Source organism: Crocodylus porosus, unplaced genomic scaffold, assembly GCF_001723895.1.
Source record: "Crocodylus porosus isolate Cpor-Errol unplaced genomic scaffold, CroPor_comp1, whole genome shotgun sequence".
In the NCBI taxonomy this organism is placed as follows: domain Eukaryota; kingdom Metazoa; phylum Chordata; order Crocodylia; family Crocodylidae; genus Crocodylus; species Crocodylus porosus.
Window position 1 is genome coordinate 10,550,402 of NW_017728911.1, and position 8,793 is coordinate 10,559,194.

General features: G+C 42.7%; 1 long non-coding RNA gene across 1 annotated transcript; it reads left to right on the forward strand.

Moving 5' to 3' along the window:
• The first annotated feature begins 8 nt into the window (after window positions 1–8).
• Window positions 9–6,899, forward strand: LOC109308940. Its single transcript, XR_002100745.1, has 3 exons — window positions 9–638; window positions 1,810–1,813; window positions 6,887–6,899. It is a non-coding gene; the product is annotated as an uncharacterized LOC109308940 (long non-coding RNA).
• The last annotated feature ends 1,894 nt before the right edge of the window (window positions 6,900–8,793 follow it).

The window sequence follows — 8,793 nt, forward strand, 5'->3', positions numbered from 1 at the left end:
TCCCTTGCTAACTCCAACTGCACTTTGGCCTTCCTGATTTCAGCCCTAACAGATGATGGAAGGCCATGGTGTAGTACCTTATATCCAGTCTTGTCAACCTCAGATACTAGGAAGTCATGTACCTGGCCCCAGAAAACTTATTGGCTTAAAAATGTCAATATTTATTTTAAAATAAAATAAAGGACTGATTCTTCTAGTTTATGATGAGCTTTCACCCAATTATTTTTTAAGCTCTTCCTCTGAACCTGTTAAGACTAAAACTTCTTTAAGAAGCCAAGATCCTCATATAATCACAAGATCAAGAACTGACACTTTCAGAAGAATACCAATTAGCATCATAATCTGAATAAAATTGCTAAAGTTGACAATACTACATGCTGTACTGTGCTGATGCAATCGATCCTTCCATCAAATATGTGGATCAAGAGAACAATACAGCTAGGGAGATTTACACTAAAAAAAAAAAAAAAGAGAGATGGCAAGTGGAGGAAGAAGTCCTGTTGGTACATGAATCCATGGCTCCTATATTTTCTGAGGACTTTGAGACTTGTTTATCCCATATCTAGGGGTCTTCTAAACTTGAGGCAGCTGCCCGTTGGTTTTGTGGGACAAATACAGGGCTGGCATCCATTTTAATGGTTAGAATGTATCAGGCCTCCCTCATGCCTCTGATTGGCCAAGGAGCCCCATGGCCCCGCCTTGCATTGCTGATTGGCTGCAGGTCCATCATGTAGTCCTACCCCTTGCCACTGATTGGATGAAGGATGTCTGTCATGCAGCCCTGCCCCTCACTACCACTTGGAAAGGATCAGGGTGGTACGACAGCTGGCCCTTCCAGCCAATCAGCACAGAGGGTTGGGGCAGCGGCCATCTTGTCATGCCGGCAGCCCATCCCTGCTCTTCTTCTCTCAGCAGGCTGCATAGATAGGCTGCAGTGGCCATGAGGACTGCTGGCTTCCCAGAGTGGGCCAGTGTTTTATTTTCAGTAAGTTGTTTTAATTTTCAGGGAGCCTGCCAAAAGCACGGTGCCTGTACTTTTTCACAGAACCTGCACTTTTTCACAGAATCCACCCAAAATCACAGTTCCTGTGAAAATTGTGAAATTATAATTTTGGTCAGTCCCTACCCATATCTAAGTGGGCTTTGTTAATATCATCCTAACTACATAATAGCCCTGTACCTGCAAACCTATCAAACCTCTTGGCAACTAGAATTGTTTGTTCAGGGCCAGGAGGAAGAAAGTATGAAAAAATTTCCCATCAACTCAAGCTGCTTGTCAGCCTATTCTGTGCATGGTAGCTGGAGCTTCATGAGCTTCTACTGAAGGTATTATACCTGTCCCATTTGAAGTAAAATGTAAAAAAACCCAGAAAGGAAATGATAAAGTCCTCTTATCTCCTCATGCAAAGACAAACAAAAATTGCAGAGTAGCCACACTATGAATCACCTGAATGTACAAAAGCTTATTGAATTCATCCTCTTACATTATGTGCCTAATACCATAGGTGTGTAAAGTATACATTTCTGTTTCTATAGCTACAGAAAAGCATGAATCACTTCAGTGTAAATGTCTGAGAATGCTTAATTAGTACCTCAGGGTGGTAAAACGAGATTAAAGAAAGTTTAATAGCTACCTGCTGCAGAAAGAAACACCATTTTGAGCATGTGCTTGCATCATAGTGGACCTTCTCCAAGAGCCTTGTTGGCATTCTAGGCTGGGACAGACCGGACTGGAACCGCGAATGACTGAGCTACTTTCCCAACTCCTGAAGTTAACGTCTTTGGATAACAAATAAGGAATGCAGGCAGGGCAGTGTGGGAAAGCTTGTAGTATCACCCTCTCTCTGTTCTGTGTAAAGAAAGAAGTTAATTAGTGATTAGAGCCTCTGACTTTGACAGGTTTATTTAATAAGTATAACACTGTACATAATAATGCACCTATCTCCCTCCCTTTCTAATAAAAAAAATCCTGTGTTGCACCCAATAGCATGTGTGTATATGCATATATGCATATACGTATATATGCTATCAGCCATATAGCCTTGTTTAATTTATTGATGTATATAGAGAGAATAAAGTATAGATTATTCTGTTGTTATAAAAAGTTGCCCTCTAGTTCAAATCTGCGGCTTGGCAATATAAAAAGTATCACAGTGGCCTTTCACTTTTAGGTGTCAAATCAAACCCCTAAAGGTTTAACATTATTTGGAGTGTCTTTGTGGTCATCCCTTCTGGTGCTAGTTCTCTTTTGCCTACAGAAGTATTGTCAAGTTCTTATTTGGTACAGCCTCAGAGAAAGCTGGTAGCACATGCCATCTTGCCCACAGTGTAGATTGGCTGTCACTAATACCTTCTTCGTCATTTCTATAATGCGTGATTCCCTTGGGAACAGAGCAGCTATTGTCCTCTGAACACAGCAATAATAAAAAAAGCATCTCACACTGAGGATCAGTTACTACAGATTTATTATTGTTGAATTAAATTATTAAAGATTTAAATGATTACATAAACACTTATAAAAATGTCAATTACACAAATGCCATGAAATATTCCTTCATGTTAACTTTGCACTTAAGTTACCAGAATAGTTGTGTGTTTACTTTATTTGCTACATAGCAGAAGTGTCATGATCTAAAATATCAAAGCAGTATTTCTCCTCCAGGAGTTTGGGTATCTTTCTATTTGGCAAAAATGAATATTTGTAGCTACTGCTGGAGAGGTTTGATACTGTTTCATTGAACATTATGTCTCCCTTAAATACAGTTAATTTTCCTTAAGTTTGATTAATATTACACAGATATTTTTCTTCCTGCAGGTGACATCAAAATAAATAACTTGATTATTCAGGAACTCCACCCTTTAAGTTAGTGAATCAGCACTTTTGTGGCACAAAGTACAATGATGAGATGGAATCAGACTGTTGTACCCTAGATAGATCAAGCAAAGCGGAGTCCGGATAGGTCAGAGTGTTTAAAGATTTATACTACAATCCTTAATTATTTTGTTATAGGATTAGCAAATGGATCAGGATGATGATATCATAACATAGAACTTCCTGGCATTGTAGCAAACTGTTAGCTTTATAGACTGAAGTTCCTATTTGTATCAGTGATATTACATCAGGAAAGGTGTGTATAATGTGTTAGTCTCATCTTCACCTGTATTCTGGCTTAGTGATATGTTAATTATTGGTAAATTAATACATTAAATAGTCCTTTCTTAAATCTATTCATCATATATTAGTGATGACATGATAGTGTGAAACTTTAAAAAATGCCTAAGGTAGGCATGGTCATGGTCACAGTTTCCATTGACTCAAATGTTTCATCTTCAGTTATATGAAAAATGTTCTTTGAGTGAACTCCTCCTCATTTTGGGTGCTTGAGAAAGAAACCTCACTCTGTATCTGAGAAGAAGACCTACATCCTTCAGTGTGAAAATATTTTGTGGTAAAGGAGGGTCTGATGGTCATAATACTGTAATGCCTATTGTTGGTGTTGATTTCAAAATCTCCACCTGTTTTGGAGTGAGAGGGTTGCTGTTTTATTTTAAACAGAGAGAAAATTATGTTCCTTAAATGTTCATGAAGGGGTAGTCATCAAGGTATGTGGGTACTGTTCTGTGATTGTTTTCACACATTTACTGGAAATGTCTTGCCTAAGGATTGTTTTAATGTGACACATGGCTAAGTTCCACAAACATTTTAGGACCACTGCTTCAGGCTATAGGGCCTCAAATATAACAATGTCCCCTGCCCTTTGGTGGGATCAGCTGTTCATCCAAACCACAAAATTTTCCATGCTGTGAATCACTGAAATGGAAAAGTAGCTTTCAGGGAAACACTGGAATAGAAATAGATGTGATCTTGTCTGATGTCCTCTTCCTTAAAGGTTTTCTGAAAGTTTCCATATTCTGTAGTTGTTTCTATCCCGTTCCTGAAAGTTGTGGAGGGGTTCATGCATGCTTTCTCAACATAACTGTTACTGATCTCAGAGACTTTAATTGCATTGGGATATTTTTCTTTCAGTACTTCCTGCCTTTGCTAGAACCAGTGTTAGCAGCATGGGGAAACCTAGTGCATTCAGTTGGTTGCTCCTATAATTTTAAGCACTGCACATGTATCTACATGAGACACTCTACTCAAGATTAGAGCAAATTACCGTGCAGTAAGCATCACAGTCTACATGTGCAGAAGCTTACTGCTTAGTACTTTGCTCTAATGAGCAAATTTGCTACCTGTAAATACAAGGAGCAAATTTACTCAAGGATAATTACTGCACAGTACATCATGTGTAGTTGGCCAACTTGGAGCAAATGTGCTCCTGGCACATTTGGGGGAAAGTAGGGAAATGGGGAGAGGGGGATCCCTGCCCCTGGGAGCTTCCTGCTGCCAGAGTGGGCTCCACCTTTAAAGCCTGAGTGGGAACAATGTCCCCCTGCCCTGGCAGCAGGGAGCTCCCACCTCCATGATTGCAATTCTTATCTCTTAGCCCCAGTTTCATGATTGCAAAGCCAGGACTGGGAGATGAGAATCTCCCTGATCACAGAGTAGGTGCTGGGAGATAATCTGAAGGCTGGGAGGCTCCCTGCTGCCAGGGCAGGGTGACACTGTCCCTGCCCAGGCTCTGGTAGCAGAGCCTTCCCCAGGAGCAGGCAGCTCTCAGGAGTGGGGAGAAATTTCCTAGCCCTGGCCAGGAGGCAACTATCTCCTGGCCCTGTGCTCCATGCCAGCCCCTGGGCTAATTCCCAGGGGGAGCTTAGAGCTCCTCCTGACTGCTGCAGCGGGGGTGCAAGAGCAGACTGCTGCCATGAGCAGCAAATCTGCTCCCGCTTCCCTGCACATGTAGACACCTGCCCAGAGAGGTTTACTCTGGAGTAAACCCATCCTGGAGCATTTGCACGTGTAGGTGCACCCTGTGTCAACATAAATCTGCTCCAAGCTAGTCTTGATGTGGTGGTGTTTAAAATACAAGCAGAAACAGGCAGCTCATGTGCACAAGCATTCTATCACTAATAACACCTAGCAGAGCTGAACTAGGCTGAGCAACGGTTGAGAGACTTTTTCAAAAAAGTCCCAAATGCCTGATAGGGCAAGCCAGCACAAGCTGAAGATTTAGGAAGAATCATTAGTCTCCACCCACCCCCCTCCCCCCAAATACAGTCAAGTCTGCTTAAAATTAGTCATCGGTGACAAGCTGAGGCTGCTGAATAGAATTTCAATTTTCAGTCTCTGAATTACTTTATACCCACAGGGAGTTATGGCTTGGATTATCCCCAAAATCAGAAGGCAGGCAGAGCCTCCTCTTCAGAAGATAGGATATTCTCTTAGGATTCAGGAAGTTGATTGAAACATGGTCATGAGCAGGACAAAGGCTTTTCTACATATCCTGTAATTGTTTGTTTCTTTTGCTGTAGATGATGAGTTCAGTGTCAGTGTCCAGTGGTAGGTATTTGGCCAGTGTTTCACTTCTGTTTGTGTGTGTATCTAGGCAACTTCTTACAAACAGCACTAGCCTTGTAGCTCCATGTTGCATACTGTAAGTCTACGTAGGTGTGTGTTGGTGTTTCAGTTTAAGAATCAAACTTGGTTCAGAAGGTTCAAGCAGCTACAAATGTTTTAAATGCTTGTGATAAGCATAATATAGAACAGTTATACATGTAGCAAAGTGCAATATCCTGTTCTGATGGGTTGAAATTCAATCATAGCACATCCCCACACTGCGCGTACACGTACAAGGTATGGACACAGAAATAATTGAGGTGAGGGAAGGTGAATTTAGAGCAAAGATTTGCAACCAGGATAATATGGAATCCTAGGGTGCTATGGGAAGCCACATAATATTAGCAGCATTGGGTGTGCTGACATTTGCACAATGAGAAGACCAGAGATTTCAAGTAGGAATCTACAGTGTCAGAAACTTCCTGACCTGTTACATAGTCTTTTTCTGAGTTTTTTGAAACAGAAGAATTGCTCTATTATTTTTCCATAGTCAAGAAACCAGTGAAATACCAATGGCATTTTCCAAAGGGTGTCTTGAGTCTAACAGCTGACTTAGAACATAACAGCTGCCCTTTGCTAACATCTGTATGTCTTAGCTGGTGGTTAATACATGTGGTAACTGATCTGACTTGCATTAAGGATTAAAGTATCCTGCTTATCTTACCATGGAGTAAGAACATGAATGCAGGAGATTACTGTGATGTAGCTGGTATACTGTAAGCAACCACCCTAGCTCAGGGGTTGTCAACCAGGGTATGCATACCCCTGGAGGTGTTTGGGAAGGCCCCTGGGGGCTATATGGCAGTGGCGTGGGGGGCGGGGCCACCAGCACTTTGCACTGCCACATGCTGCCAGTGCTTTTGCTTTCTCTGGTGCCATATGCCACCAGCACTTCCAGTTTCACCACTGCATGCTGATGGCACTTCTGGTTTTGTGGCTTGTTTTGTGCCCCCCCCACATTGATCCGCCATACTGCCCTCCCCCCCCGGCTTGTTGGCCAGCCGCTGGGGATACACTGACTGGAAAAGGTAGAAAACCCTTGCCTTAGCTTACCATGCAGTAACTACTTTGTATGCCTCTCTGCATTGCAGGAAGTGGGGTTGCAGCTTGAGTAGACATACCCACTAGGGTTGTGTGCATCTTCGGTCCCTGATTCAATTTGGTGGAGATTCAGGCTGATTCAGTGGCCAAATCTCCAAATCCCTACAATGAATCAAATCAAGAGGCCTTTTAATCGCTCTGAATCGAATTGGAAGACTCTGAATTGATTCGCAAAGATCTGATGATTCGGACAGAGCTACAGCTTTAAATGTTTTTTCTACATACTTCAAGGTACCAGGCGGCTCATGACTGCTGCAATGCTGGGGCAGATGGAGCATTCCACAGGAGTGCAGGCGGCTCCCCAGCAGCACTTCCGATCCACTTCCGGGTCCACTGGGAAGCACACCAGGGGGGAGGGGCACACCCCCTGGCTCAGTGACTGGTGCCTCCTGGGTCTGGGAGGGGCCACCTGGGGTCCCTCTGTGGCTGTTTGCCAAGTCGAGGGGGCCCCCCTGTGCGCTCAGTGGTGAACCCAGAAGTGGACCTGAAGTACTTCCAATCCATTTAAAGCTGTTTCTATGGCTGAATTGCTGATTCTCTGAATCAGCATCAAATCTTCAAATTCGAATTGGGCCAAATCAAATCAGGGACAGTGATCCAAATCAATTAATTGAATCACTGTCCCTGATTTGGGCTGAATCTGAATTCAAATTGAATATGGCCCGCTTCACACACCCCTAATACCCACGTTACCTTTAATGTAGCTAGCTTGAATACCAATGGCAGCAAGGGTGTTATGGGGTAGACTATATTGTAGGGTGTACAAGTTTGCTGCATATATGTCACTCATCTGTGCTGCTATGTCTTCACTGCTGCTGTTACAGAGATTAAAACTAGTGCAGATGTGACTTGCCATGCTGCAGTAACACCTCTTACTTGTAACATAGATCCACTGTGGTGCTATGCACAGTCAGCCCAGTGACATTTAGCCACAGTACACCAGTCCTGACTTGCTTTATTTGAGCAGGGATGATGACTTTAGTGATCTGTTGCCATGAAACCATTTTTTTATTATTAGCCTCTGTGTATATTCACAGCAGTTTCTTTCTTACTGAAAATGTAACTTTAATGAGAGTCCTAGTAGGTATGTGGCCCTGGCATTCCTTGCTCCTGAATCAGATGCTACTCCACTCAGACATTGCTGTATCTGGAAGGATACCTTATAGCTCCATATGACAGTGGGAGAGAATGAACTTTCTCTAGATATTTGCATCAAGTTGTGAGTTTGGAGGATGGAGGCAATGAGATAGCAGTGATAGACAAAGGAGGCTGAGAGAGGCTTTGGGAAGAATAGCTAGAGTTCAGCCCAGTGTCATTTTATGGTGGGATAAGCAGGAAGGTCTGTCAGGGAAACAGAGAGAGCACTGAACAGAGGAGAGAAATAAATCTACAAGTAGCTGGAACAGAAATTGTAGGAGAAGGTGCATTTGGGGATAAGGGTAACAGGGAGTCTCAGAGAGAACGCAGGACAGGCACCTGTGGGACACCTCCATATGGTAGGAGGGAGGAGGAGGTATTTCACTAGCTACCAAAACTATTGGCTGTCCAAAGCAGGACTCATAAAGCACTTGGAGATCTTTCAGTGAGAGAGAAAGTGCAGAACTTTGAATTTGATATATCTCAGATAGAGGAAACACCTGCCAAAAAGGTAGATTTGAAAAGGGTAAACTGACCTTAACATACAAAACACAGGAATTTGGAAGGGATGTGCTAAGAGCAATTTATTTCATTGTATCAATGGCATAATTTACACATGAATATCTTATTGTCAGACTTCAGGAGTTCTTACAGACTTATCAGCAAAAAACAAATGCAACACAGAGCCCTGATTCACATTATCAGGTGAATTGTCCATTCCTAAAAGAGCAAAATCAGCACAGCAAGCCTAGAACCATGCCAGGGAAGTACCCTGAGGCAGGGTGCCAACTGACCACAATCCCTGGGGAACAACCCTTTTCTTCTGGGCTTCTCCTTTGCAAGAGACCCGTCAGACATAAACCATCCAGTTCTACTCTGTTAATAGCCTCTTTTGCCAGAATGCAGGGCCCAGCTTAGCAAAGTGGACCAGAGGCAGTGGAATTGTACAGTTCTTTCCTTATTATCCCATTTATCCTCTACAACTGTGTTGGATGTAATTAGTTGCCAACTAGGTAGAAATATCAATGTATTGGTGTTAGAAGTGTTTCTGATGG